The 13,994-nt window shown below is 43.3% G+C and overlaps 1 protein-coding gene and 1 long non-coding RNA gene across 18 annotated transcripts in view; one reads left to right on the top strand and one right to left on the bottom strand.

The window, feature by feature from the left end:
* The window catches only part of PTPRT (protein tyrosine phosphatase receptor type T), a 1,018,757-nt gene that overhangs the window by 896,096 nt on the left and 108,667 nt on the right, over nt 1–13,994 (bottom strand). The window lies entirely within an intron of this gene.
* On the top strand, nt 10,455–13,223 carry LOC139078237 (uncharacterized). The gene is made up of 2 exons (XR_011531111.1): nt 10,455–10,679; nt 10,774–13,223. It is a non-coding gene; the product is annotated as an uncharacterized lncRNA (long non-coding RNA).

Genomic DNA, 13,994 nt, shown 5'->3' on the forward strand with positions numbered 1-13,994 from the left:
TCAAAGACAAAATAACTGTTACATTTTTTATAAGTCAAATTCCTATGTTTCAAATGCAACTTTCCAAGAAACTCTGATTAAATTGCAGCTGTATCTCTCTAGGAAAAAAATTAATCAAAGATAATATTTTACTTTAAAATTCATCAAAATTTTAAAAAACTAAAAGTTAAAGGAAGATTTATATATATAGCAATAAATATAGAGATATAAATATTTATATATATAAATTTATATCGCAATACACATAAATAAAATATATGTATCTATGTAACTCTCTATGTATTCATCTATATATTCTATTACACTCGTGACTTTTTTCATCAAGTTGGAACTATATGCCCCCAGGGGAATAGAAAATTACTGCAAAACATTTTATTTGAAAATGTAGCACACTTTTTAAAAGATTAAACATTCTAAGGTAATTTTGATTTTATATTTTAAAGAATAGGAATGAGTGAAACATTTCTGGAATTACTTTTGATACTTGGACGAATGGTCCATGGAAAGAAAATAATAAGAGGTGAGCTGAGCAGAGCACACATAATAGAAGAGTCCTGGGGCCCATCACGGGATCCCCAACATTCCTCCGGACAGCCCGGTCTTTGGCAGCCCTGCCTCCCTCACCGGCACGAGGTAAAAGTAATTGGCTTTATTGTGGTCAGCTTGGCAGGAAACATAGAAACATAACGGGTAATGATTCAAAATGTAGCAGAGATGAATAAAGGAACACATTCACTGAACCCATAGCCCAGGGAAACTGGCTACTCTGTAAAACAAAGCATCACGTGCTCTATATAATAAACGAGTTCCCTGGGCCACAAAAGCAGAACATTCATCGCTTTAACAGATGTTTACTGGGTCTGGACTGTTTCTCAAGCACCTTGCAGGTGGCTGGAGACTCGGCACAAAGCTATGTGTGGTCCCCGCACTCACGGAGTCTTCAGTCTTCTTGTACAACAAACACACGTACAAATAAATGTATGACGTTGAACTGCAATGGAAGTTTTTACATTTGTATCTGTAAGTTCATGAATGCCTTGTGAGGAACCTCCAATAGGATGAGGTCATTCTATCTATGACCTTTTTTTAAAACAGGTTTATTAAGATATAATTCACATACAATACAATTCATCAATGTAAAATGTGCCATTCATGGGCTTTTAGTATGTTCGCAGGTATGCACAACCATTATGGTAGTTAATTTGAGAACATTTTTATCAGCACAAAGAGAAACCCTGTACTCTTTAGCTATCACCCTCCACTCCCTTCAAACTCCCTCAGCCCTAAGCAACCACTAACACTAGCGACCGTTTCTGTCACTACAAATTGGCCTATTCTGCCAGTTCTTCAATAAGTTTAACATAGAATTACCAAATGGCCCACCAATTCCACTCCTAGGTATATACCCAAAAGAAATAAAAACAGGTGTTCAAACAAAAACTTGTACGTGAAATGCTTATGGCAGCACTGTTCACAATAGCCAAAAGGTGGAAACAACCCAGATGTCCATCAGTGGAAGAAAAGGTACACAAAATGTGGTATATCCATATGATGGAACACTATTCAGCCATAAAAGAGGAACAATATATACCATACCATGGATGAACCTTGAAAACCTTATGCTAAGTGAAATAAATCAGTCACATAAGACCACATATTACATGACTCCATTTATATCTCTTTCCTTTTGACCTGGAAGTTATCTTTCTGTGTCCCTTCTCTTTCAACCCCAGCATCCACCCTTCCTCAGTGTCTCACACCCACCTCCTCCATTCCATCCTCAGGGTCACTCACTGTGGCTTGAACTTTGGTGGCTGCTAACAGCCTCCTTGTTCCCTCGGTCCTGGCTTTCCCTTCCAACCCACTCCATGAATCTGCTGCCAGAGTGGTCTCTCTAAACACGTACCTGGCCAGGTTGACTAAAACCCTTCAGCTGCATTCCCATCTTTAACCTGACTAAAGCAATCCCCTTGGCATCACACACAAACTCCTGGGCCCCATCACCCACCATTCACACAACAGACACCCAGGGATCAGACATTACCAGCTGTGCAAAGCTGCACTCTTTCTTGCACTTCTGTTCCTGCCTCTGTGTGTGCCCTTCCCCCTGCCTGGAACACCTGCCCCTGCCTTCCTTGCCTAGAAATATCACTCCATCTTCCAGACACTGCAAGCCTCTCCGCTCCTCCTCCAACACTGGGCTGTCCAACATCTTCATGACCTTCATGTCCCTCTGGCATCAGAGGACTGTTCCTTGACAAGAGCCAGTGAACCTCTGAAAGACAGGTGCTGGATCTGCTCAGTTCCATATTCTCAGGAACCAGCACCCAGCCTGCCTTGTGTATAGTAGGTTCTCAATGAAAATGTGTTGCAGGAAGAGAGGGAGAAAGGGACAGAGGAAGTGGGGGAGGAATCAATACAAGTATCTCAATAATTTAGGTACCCCTTTTATGAATCAACAAATAACTTGTTGTCTCCGATTCTGGAAGCTTCTGCCCTCTGTAGTTTCCTTCCCAGATTCCCCCAGTCTGAGTAGGAATAAAAGACCAGAGTTGAAAACAATAATAGCAATAACAAGCAAGCCCCCAACACACCCCAGCTCAAGCCCCAACCAGGGTAATAACAGGAAGTCTTGCCTTCCTGGAATCTTGTCCATTTTAGAAGCTTTACCTCCAAACCTACTTGTAAAACAAAACAGGGACAGGCGGAGAAAGGTTAACAGAAAAGCCAAAACTGGAAATGTTACAAAGGTTTTAGGACCTTGATCTTAACCTGCCTCTCAAATCTGTGAGCATTTGGTTTTTTGGCTTCATTTATATTTTCCAGGTTGGTGAGGCCCACTGATGTCTCTTGTTCTCATCTCACCTTTGGACAAGCCCATGTGGTCTCTAGTCCTGTCAGGCCTTCTTTTCAGGTAAAATGCCATAAATACAGAAATAAGAGAGATCCCATTTGCCCCTAGGGGGTGATGTGATGGTTTACAAATAATTTTAGTTAGTTCTAACTCTCTACGATACTCGGCAAGGAACAAAATAACATGAAATAATAGCAATATGCATGAGCCCAATCAAAGACTTCCTTTTCAAAGATAAAAATGCAAAGGTGTAGTTCACGATGATTGAAAGCAAAAAATAATAAGTAGTGACATTCGAGATTGGTCTTGATCACTCCTAACTGATTTCAAAAATCGCCCCATCACCCTACCATTATAATTTCCTGCTAATTACTACAAGCAATTTTATTAATATACTTTTCAGCCTCATTAAATATTACCTTGGGCCTAACATTAAAAATGATGAGGCTCAGTAATCTTAATGAGCATCCAAGTTTCATCGACCCCTGAAAGCCGAGACAACAGAGAATGAAATGTGTTGCCGAGCCGCTCTGTTCCCCAGGCGTGTAGAAAAGCAACTTCAGAGACATGAAAGAAATGGAATGTGAAGCCCAAAATGAAACCTGACTTGGAAACACACGAGTTTGGCCGGGCCTTCTCCAGGTCCTGTCAATTAAGGGGGAGAGGAAGCGCTCAGGAGGCATTTCAGCCTCATCTCTTCCTCCTTTTTCACCCAGATGTAAACACTGTATCAATCAGCACAATTTTCATTAATATTAAGTCTTTGTTGTGACTCTGACAGATAGAGCTATAGGTGATCACGGGCTGGGCAGAGACAGGCCAACTGGAAATGTGAGATGCTCACTTCTCCAGCAAACAGAAATCCGTGGCTTTCTCTGAAATAGTGGTAGAAGCACGAGGGATAGGCAGTCAGGGACCCAAGGAGATAAATTTTATTTTTCTTTCCTTCCCGGCGTGATCAGAACTGTCTGTATTTCTCAAGCAGCAAGTGAGGCAAGAACAGTGAGACCAGCTTCCCGGTCCTCAAAGTAAATTATTTATCAGGAACTGAATTTACTGCTCTCCTGACTAAACTGTCAAAACCCTCCCGTTTCCAACTGCAGTTGTGCTGTGTGGTCCCAGGATTTCTTATGTCTCCCTTGGCCTCTAGGTTAGAGATGAGCAGGTGATGGTAAATATGAGGTTGGCTTAATAGACTGGCCCAGATTTACTGAATCTCCCTTCAGCCGAGATCTCAGAGAGATTTTTCAACGTGTCTGAGACCAATAAATTGAGCACAATATAAAATCGTTAAATGTTAGAGAGGAAGCTTTAGAATTATCTAACTTAACTCACTATGTGTAGACAAGAAAACTGAAAAGCAGACAGGGGAAATGACTTGGTTGAACAAGAAGAGGCAAATCTTGAACTCTTGGATCCCCACCCATTATACTGCTATTGATACTGTAACCTGAAATGGGGACTCTAACTGGGGATGGAGGCAGAGACAGCTAGCCATACACCAAAGGACTGTGGTTTTCCACTTCCATGGTATAGTCCTGCCCCTGGGACGTGGCTGCCACCAGGAACCACACCTTCCCATCCTTCTACCAACTTGCATTCCACTGCCTCACAGCTGAGTTCAGTCACAGGGATGCATTCAAGCCAATGAAATGGGAGTGAAAGTCATGTATGACACCACTGTTGGACATGATCCATGCAAACATCTGATGCTCCTCCATGCTCTGCCCCATCTGATGGCTGGATCTAGGGGACTCTGAGGTCCTAAGAGCCGGCAGAGGTACAAAACAGAAGGGACCTAGGTCTCCAAATCAACCTATGAGGCAAAGCACTTTAAAGACAAGGCAGTCACACATAGCCTGCTTCTGGAGAGAGAGAGAAAACTGCACAGTGTGAAGCTACTAGAAGTTTGGGGATTTTTGTTACAACACCTGGCGCTAACCTAACACATATAAGGAACACTTCATAGTTGGAGGGAGTTTCTCAAATACACAAAGCCAAACCTAGGGCCCATGAAAAACTTAGTTATAACAGTAGGAAAACATTTACAAATCAGATAATAAAAATAATAATCTACCAACTTGCCAACTTGCTAATCAGACTCAAATAGATTAATTGTTCCAGGTCTCTGAGGGGAACAGAAGCTAGTAAAGGTTAGCCTTGAACACAAAGTATTTTCACAAAGGAGTTTCTTCCTCAAGTGTCCTATGCCTGATTCTTTTTTCTTAAAAGTGATGACAGAACAAAGTATTGATACACACCACAACTTTGATGGCTCTCCAGGGCATTACGCGGAGGGAAAAAGGCCAATCTCAAAAGGTTACATACTGTCTGATTCCATTTATGTAACATTCTTGAAATGACTAAATTACAGTGATGGAGAACAGATGAGTAGCTGCCACAGGCTAGGGGTGGGGGAAAGTGTGGCTATTAAGCAGGAAGTAACACGAGGGAATTTCTTTGTGCTAATGTGACAGTTCTGCTTCCTGAGTGTGAGGGGATGATCACTTGAATCTACACACACGACAACATTCACAGAACGATATGCCAGAAAGAAGAGGAGGAGGAGGAGGAGGAGGAAAGAGTGCATGGGAAAAGTGGGGAAGTCTGAATGAGGTCTACCCAGGAGTTAGTCACTCTCCAGGTTTTGACAATGTACTGTGGTTACGTACGACATTATCTTGGGGGAAGCTGGATAAAGGGTACAGGGAACTCTCTATACTATTTTTGCAACTTGCTGTGCATCTTAAACTATTCAGAGTAAAAAGTTAAAACCTTTTTTGAAAAGTGGTTGTGAAGGCCCTGGGCCATCAAGTTCTGAGTCAGGAACTAGGCCTCGTGCTTGGGCAACATGAGTGTGATAATGGCAGAGAGTTGAAGAGCTAGTTATAGGACTCTCATAATTAACTGCATGGTTATCTGCTTATTCTTTTCCTCCCTTCTAGGACGTAAATGTCAGAAACCAAGTCTCTTCTGTTCCCCACTCAGTGCCTAACCCAGTGTCTGATACACAGCAAGCATTTAGTAAATATCTGTTGCGTGAACAAATGAACAAAGCACCAGGCAAAAAGGAAACGATTACATACGTTTTGCAGAGAAGCAATGGTGTGCAGAGATTTCAGTGCCCTGCCCTGTGCACAGCTGGAGTGTGGCACGGTGGGTGCAAAACATCAGGGCTTCTGGAAGGCCCGATGGCCTTTCCACAGCACCACGTCTCTCAACAGCTCAGATTTTTGGAGGCTGCTTTATCTTAGGAAATAAAAAGAGTAAAAGAGAGAAAAGGGGAAGGAGCAGGAGCACAAGAGAGGAGTGAGAATAAGAACAAGGGCAAGAGAAAGAGACAGTGAGAGAAGGAGGGAGGAAAAGATATGAGAGAGGTAGAGAGAGAGGTCAAGTGAAGACAGCAAGAGCAAAGGAGGGAGAATGAAAAGGGAAAGGATGGGAGGTGAAGATGGGGAGGAAGATGGGGAGGAGGAAGGGAGAGAAAGATGGAAGAGGAGGTGAGGAGAGGAGGATGAGGTAGGAGGCGGGGGAAGGAGGATGGAAGAGGAGGATGGGAGAGGAGGAAGGGGCAGGAGGATGGGGAGGAGGACAGGAGGGGAGGACAGGAGGGGAGGATGGGAGAGGAGGATGGGAGAGGAGGAAGGGGCAGGAGGATGGGGAGGAGGACAGGAGGGGAGGATGGAAGAGGAGGATGGGAGAGGAGGAAGGGGCAGGAGGATGGGGAGGAGGACAGGAGGGGAGGATGGGAGAGGAGGATGGGAGAGGAGGAAGGGGCAAGAGGATGGGGAGGAGGACAGGAGGGGAGGATGGGAGAGGAGGATGGGAGAGGAGGAAGGAGGAAGGAAGGAAAAGAGAAAATGTGCCTCAACACAGAGAGTGCCATTAGGCAAATAGATTTCAAATTTCAACATGGCCACACTCCATAGACTCAGGCCTTTGCTCTGAAATAGTATTGTAATGTGAACAATCTATCATTAAGTAATAAATAATTCATGCAAAACAAGAAAATAGTCAGCAGTGAGATGTAAATTAGGAATAACCAAGGGAAAATGTGCTCCACAACCCACCATGCTCCAGTTTTCAGACTGTGATCAGTGGGACTTTTTATCTTTTGAGAAGGTGCTTCAGTTTGCAATACAACATAATATAATGTGAAATGCAGTGCACCAAGACTGAGAAAAAACTGGGTTGTATTACAGAAACAGCCAAGCCTGTGTAGCCAACAGATCCAAATTTGAATTCAGCCTCTGCCACTTTTCATCTGCGACCGTGGACAAGTTATTTAATTTCTTTGAACGTCAGCATCCTCATCAGCAATACTGGCGCAATAACACACACTTTGCAAGGTTTTTGTGAAGATTCAATGAAATAATCAATACAAATGTCACTAGCACAGTGCCCAGCATGCATTCAGCACTTAACAAGGGCTTCCATGTTCTCCCCAGAAGCTGGACACAAAACAGTGCACACTGTATGATTCTATTCCATGATGTTCTAGAATAGACAAAACATATCTGAGAGAAATGAGATTAATTGTTGCTTGGGAGGAGGTGGACTGAGTGCAAACGAGAACAAGGGAACTTTCTGGGGTGATGGAAATATTCTGTATCTTGATAAGGTTGTACATTTTACAGGAGGGTATGCATTTGTCAAAGCTTATTGAACCATACTTTTAAGGTCTATGTATTTTACAGTTTATAAATTATACCTTAAAACCTTTTTTTAACTATAAAATAAGATCTAAATATCTAGATATTAGATAACTAGATAGGTTTCCGCTAGATAATTAGAGAGAGACAGAGTAGTCAGTGAAAGTACATAACATAGCACGTGGCTCATGCTAAGGGCTCCTTATTTCTTTATGGAATACTGGAACCAAAATGAACATTCCACTCTTTATCTTCCAGAGACCACCTACTCAACTGTAGGATGGTACAGCCAGTTCTGAAAGTGCCTCCTTTTCTGTTCCTGAATCCTGGTCCCTGACAGTCCCACTCCAGGGACCAGGCAGATGACATCTCCCCACCTTCTTCTCAAGACAGAACCCAGAGGTCTTGACCATCAAACTTTCTCTGTCTCCAGTTGAGCATCTTTAAGTCCTTCACGCTGTTAGTAACATTCAACTCTTCAAAATCTCCTTGGACCATAAGCCCACACGGGCCACCAGAAGTCATCTTTTGAGGATGTGTCCTCATGTAATGCCAAAGAAGGGAAGTCATTTTTAAGAATAATGTTCCACTCAACTAATGGGCTCTGGGCAGCTCTGCTGCTGTGAAATAGTGTCCACCATCTTGAGCTCATGCCTTCAGTCTAGAACGCAATAACTGCTCATATCTATTAAGTACTTACTACATGTTCAGTATCGTTCCAGATCTTTACATTCGTTTAGTCCTCACAATAAATCTATAGACAAGTCTATCGTCATCCCCATTTCACAGACGAGATAACAGAACTCCAAGGTATCCCTTTTCAGATCCTACAAAATCCCATCGGCAAATCTGATCTTCACGTCTTTTCCCCACCCTTCACCATACAGGAACTGCCAAGACTCAGAGAGAACAACTCTTGCCTAATATATACAGAACAGGAGCTCAGTTTAAAGCTTGACAGTGGAGCCTTGGATGAACAAAGAGCTGATACACAGAACGACGTGGGTGAAACTAAAAACGTGATACTGAACCAAAGGAGATAAACAGAAAAGAGTAGATATGCATGATTGCATTTCTATGACGTTCTAGAAAAAACACATCTCATCTGCAGTGACCAAAATCAGGATATTGGTTGCCTGGGGCTTGGGTGAGAGGCAGGAATGCAAAGGGGCAGGAGGGAAATTTCCAGGTGACGAAAATGTTCTCCAGCATTTGATGCAGGTGTTGGTTACAGGGGAGTGCATGTTTGTCAAAAAGCAAACTGTACACTTAGAAAGTGCACATTTTATTGGATGTGACTAAAGCTGATGTTTTTATGCAGAAACCAAGAAAAGCCTTCAGACCCAACAGTCCTTGCTTTGAATCTCGCTTTGTCTCTTCCTGGCTGGTGACCTGGGGCAAGGCACTTGCTGAGCCTTGGTTTAGGCGGTTGTCAGGGTTGGAAATAATACATGCCAAACTCCTGGGCAAAGAGTAGGTCTTCAGTAAACAACAGCTTCTATTATTACCGTTAATTAATAATAATGAGAAATAATAATCTGAATAACGGCTTCAATTCTCTACTTCACTTTGCTGGATAGATCTCGAATGCTAAACGTTCCTTGCTAGTAGCTCCCACTGAAAACCAACACACACTCTTGCAGCATGCAATCATTTAATGTTATGCTAGAAGAGACAATCAAGAATGAATACAAATGTATGTTGATTAAAGAACTCATGTTTATATATGAATATTGGCCAAGGAATCTTAGATTAATTCAAACCTGAACACTACTGACAGTTCCCATTTTCTTTCCAAGCAGTCAGATTTTCAGTCTAAGTAACTCCATGGGGAGATTTCTACCATATTGTTTCCAGGGTGTCAATTGCTCTAATAAGATCATTAGGAAAAAAAAAGAATTCTGGATTCTATAATCCCCTTGTATAAGTTTCTTCCCAAGAGTGTCTTTCTCTTGGGATAAGAGATGGGTCAGCATGGCAAACTTCAAATGTACAGCAATCTGGTTTTGGCGGTTTTTAAAACTAAAGTCTGTGAGTTCATCTCCTTATTTTTTGGTCACTCCCTTTCACATTCAGAAAATTGCTCTGCAGAAAGCTTTTCAGTTCTATTTAGGCTTACAAATAATTTCTCAGGAGCTGGAGCAAAGGTGAATTTGAAAGTTTTCAGATTCTGGGTAGAAGTGAGACTCGCAGCGTGAGGGTGCAGCAGATTGAGCAATAACACTGATTCTACGTGAAAAGAATGAAGGTGACCAAGCAGCAATGGGCTCAAAGCTGCAAGGGTGTTAGGCAACCCATCTCTCAGGAAATGCCTCTAACCACCCTTCATTTGGGGAACATCCTTGTCCCACTTTTAGCCAGGCAAAGAGCCACTTCTCTGGCTAACTGCTCTGCTGGTTCGTCCCAGTGTCCTCTCAGTCTTAAAGATCAACCCAACGGCATGAGCTGTCTCCTTTGGGCAGAAATCCCTCAGTACTATTATTCTATAATGAGAGCTGGGGACTCCAGGGCCTTTGAAAGACCTGTGTAAGTCTCCAGAGAAAGAAGGAAGCAGTTATCACCTAGATGGGGGCCACTGAAACATGACTCTTCAACCCAGGACAAGCTTTGCAAGTTCACAGGTGTGATGCTCCATCCCCAGCCCCAGTCAGATCCTAACCGTCCAGAGGTCTCAGGGAATAAACAATCACTAGCTCACAGTCCCACTTGGACTCTTCTGGAAATAAATGTGCTAAGAGTATGATACTTTTGTTTTACGATTTGCCTTTCCTTATACTTACCCCTGAACAACAGCTTTTCAAGAGGCCCAAATAACTTTTCCTAAAAATGACTTCCCTTCTACGGCAGAGACTGCCACCTACCCCATCACCTCTTATTTCTGGGAACAGAGTGAGACCACATTTCCCAGGATCCTTTGCAGTTAGGCAGTTAGGGGCAGCCATGTAACTGAATTCTGGCCAGTGGAATGTAGACAGATACAATAATAGCAATTAGGCCTGGCCCATAAAAAGTTCCCACCTCTGCACCATCCTACACCGTCTCTTTTCCCATCCACCAAATGAATGGAAAGGATTCCACAGATCTAGAGGATGGCAGAGCCCCAAGATGGAAAAATCTTTTGTCCTGAATGACTGTGTGGAACACAGTTCCTCTGTCAACCCACATTGGATGTGGTGAAGGAAACACATTTTTACTAAGACAATGAAATTTTGAATTTGTTTGTTATGACTTAGTCTGTCCTAACTAACATAACTTCCTCCTCTATAGCTATCACCTCGAAACCTCCATTAAATGATTCCAAATTGAAAAAGAACAACAAAAGGCTGCCAACGTCTAACTTACACAGGACAGACGTCTCTTGATCGAACCTCACCAGAAGTCGGCCTGAGACCTGCTGCTTCGACTCTGAACTGTCTACAGACATCCTCACCGCGTCCTCCCCACAAACATCAAGTTCAAGTGAGTCTCCTAGAAGTCAAGAGCCAACAGGAGCTGGCCGGTGTCAAACAATAAGCCCACATGTCTCAGGCCGCCTCTGGAAACACTTCAATTACTCACCACCTGCTTATTACATGGTTCTCAGTACAGCTTTTTCCACTGTCTCCCAAAGAAAATGTTCATTGGGAAGTGTCAAGATCCGATAGGTGGGAAAATTTCATCACTCAGTTGAGAAAATAGAAGAGGTTATTTCTAGACTCAGTCATGGTGCTAGAAGCTAGCATATATTACCCTGGCCCCCTCCTGTCTTCACATTTGCCCTTTCCTCTCATGCTGACATTGCTTGTCCTCATTGCTGAAGATGATCCTTCTACCCACAGCCAGAACTTCCTCTCCTCCAAGCCACACTCCTGAAGAGCCATGCTCCAGACTGGAGGCATCTCCGAAGGGAAAAACCATCTCCTTCTCTTCTGCATCCTCAGCCCCAAGCTCGTAGTAGGTGCACTAGTCAGCACAGGCTAGCTGCTGTAGCATAATCTCGACATGTAAATGCTTAAAACAATGAACATTTTCTTTGCACTCATGCAACAGTCCAACATAGATTCATGGACCCAGGCTCCTATGGTTCTACCAAACCCTGCAGCCTCAGAGCCTTATGCAGACAAGGGAAGAGAACAAAAGTCACATGTGGTAGGGATTTATGGGCCAGGCCTGAAAGTGGTATATACACATCATGGTCACCCACATTCCACTGGCCAGACCTCAGTACAGCCCCACATCTAACGACAGGAGGGTCTAGGAACGTGTTCTCACTGTGGCTCATAAGTAAAGAAGAAAAGGATTTTGGTGATCCCATAGCTGTATATGACCCAGTGGGAGAAAAGAATGTCCCCCAGAAGGCAGCTAGCCAGCCTTCAAGGATCTGATCCAAAGATCTGTTGATAGAAAATGAAATTTCCCTGAGCTAGGCAAAAGGGAGATGTTACCTTTGCACAGTTAGCAGGATGATGTACACCAGCCTCAGGCTGATGTAAGGTGGGACTTTCACACAAGCTGGGAGCAAGGTATTGGAGAGGGGACACTCGCGTGTACGCGCAGTGGGCCAGGCAGGTCCTGAGAAGGAGGCCAGCTTGTGTTGTCTCATAGATTCATGCTGGCTGGGACAAGCAGACTCATGGTTTCATGGACAGCCAAAGGGCTCAGAGTAGGGGACCTCTCGCTCTCCAGATGGGGAAACAGGGGTGTCCAGAGAGGTAAAGCAGTTTGCAAGCTGCAGGTCTAGCCAGCAGGAAAGCCAGGACTGGAACTCTGCTCCCTGATTCTACCACTCCCAGTTCACCTTGGCAGTTATCTGTATAACCCTATATCCCCCAAAGTGTGGGTCTTAAAAAAAAAAAGATACTAGCTAGAGTATTCTCTCAGACAAAAGATCTCTGGAAACCATGTTTCTCATCCAGGGATTTTATTCTTCCTAAGTCCCTCCTTCCAAAATTACATAAGCTGCACACGTGGCAGGTGCCTGTATGAGGCACAAGGACAAAGATGCTCACACAACCCATGAAAGTCGGTGTCACCCAGATGGCTTTCTGCTCATGCAAGAAGGACTCAGCTCAATTTTTACCCATAAATGCTTCTTTATTTGTCCCCAGAGGCCTTCCTGTCACCTACAGGAGCAGTTCTCCGCAAGCTCTGTGAATTACAACTCTTTTAGAGGGTATGTTCCAGACAATGAACTTCTTTCCTTCCGTCTTTTAAAATGAGATTAACCCAAGAACATTGCAGAGGCTCCGTGAAAGGCTTCCAATGATAAGCGTTTCTCTAACACTGGTGTGGGAATATCTCCATACTGTTTTCTCAGTCTGAGAAAGCTTGGAAGCTCAAGCTTTGCCTAAAGCAGGACAGTAGACGAACATACTTCATAAGAATTTATCCACCTGGCATTCAAAGCCCTCAGGGGCTGTGAGGCCAGAGTTTCCTCCCAGGGTTATTTCTGGCTCTGTCCTTTGAACTCCCACTAAATCACACTTCCTTCTTCTCCACCCACACTGCTCCATTTTCCACCCTCCCCACCTGTGGTCACCTCTACCCTGTTCCATCTGAACTGGGAGAATTGGTAAAGAGTGGGGGAAAGTTAAGGAGGGTGGCACAATCAGGAAGGACCTCGAATTCTAGGGAGAAAGGCTTCATTTTATTCCACAGCAAAGGTCAGAAAACTACAGCCCAAGGGCCAAATCCGGCCCATCGTCTCTTTTTAATAAATAAAGTTTTATTGGAACACAGCCAAGCCCTTTTGTTTACATATTTTCCATGGCTACATTTGTGCCACAACAGAAGAGTTGAGTAATTATGACAGAGACCCTGCGGCCCATAAAACCTAAAATACTTACTATCTGAAACTTTACCGAACTATTTTTTAAGCTGTAAAATTGAGCTGTACAGCAACAGTCAGCCTCTGCTCTAACAAATACTTGTACACACATCCTCATAGCAGTACCATCCACAATAGCCAAAGGGTGGAACCAGCCTAAATATCCATCAAAGGATGAATGGATAGACAAATCGTGTCATATGCATGCAATGGAATATTATTCAGCCATGAAAGGGAACGAAGTACTGATACATGCTACAACATGGGGGGACCTCAAACACATTACATTAAGTCAAAAAAGCCAGACACAGAAGGTCACATTCCATATGATTCCATTTATATGAAATATCCAGAATAGGGAAATTCATTAAGACAACGCAGAATGGTGGTTGTCAGCGGCTAGGGGAAGAGAAGAATGGAGAAAAACTACTTAATTGGTACAGGATTTCCTTTTGGGGTGATGAAAAGGCTTTGGAACTAGATAGAGGTGATGGTTGTACAACACTGTGAATGTACTAAATGTCACTCAATGGCTCATTTTAAACTGGTTATTTTATGTTGTGTGAATTTCACCTAAATTTTTTTTTTTTTTTGGTGAAGAAGATTATCCCTGAGCTAACATCTGTCCTAATCTTTCTCTATTCCCCAAGCCTCACCACAGCATGGCTTGATGAGTGGTGTG

Source organism: Equus przewalskii, chromosome 21 (assembly GCF_037783145.1).
Source record: "Equus przewalskii isolate Varuska chromosome 21, EquPr2, whole genome shotgun sequence".
In the NCBI taxonomy this organism is placed as follows: domain Eukaryota; kingdom Metazoa; phylum Chordata; class Mammalia; order Perissodactyla; family Equidae; genus Equus; species Equus przewalskii.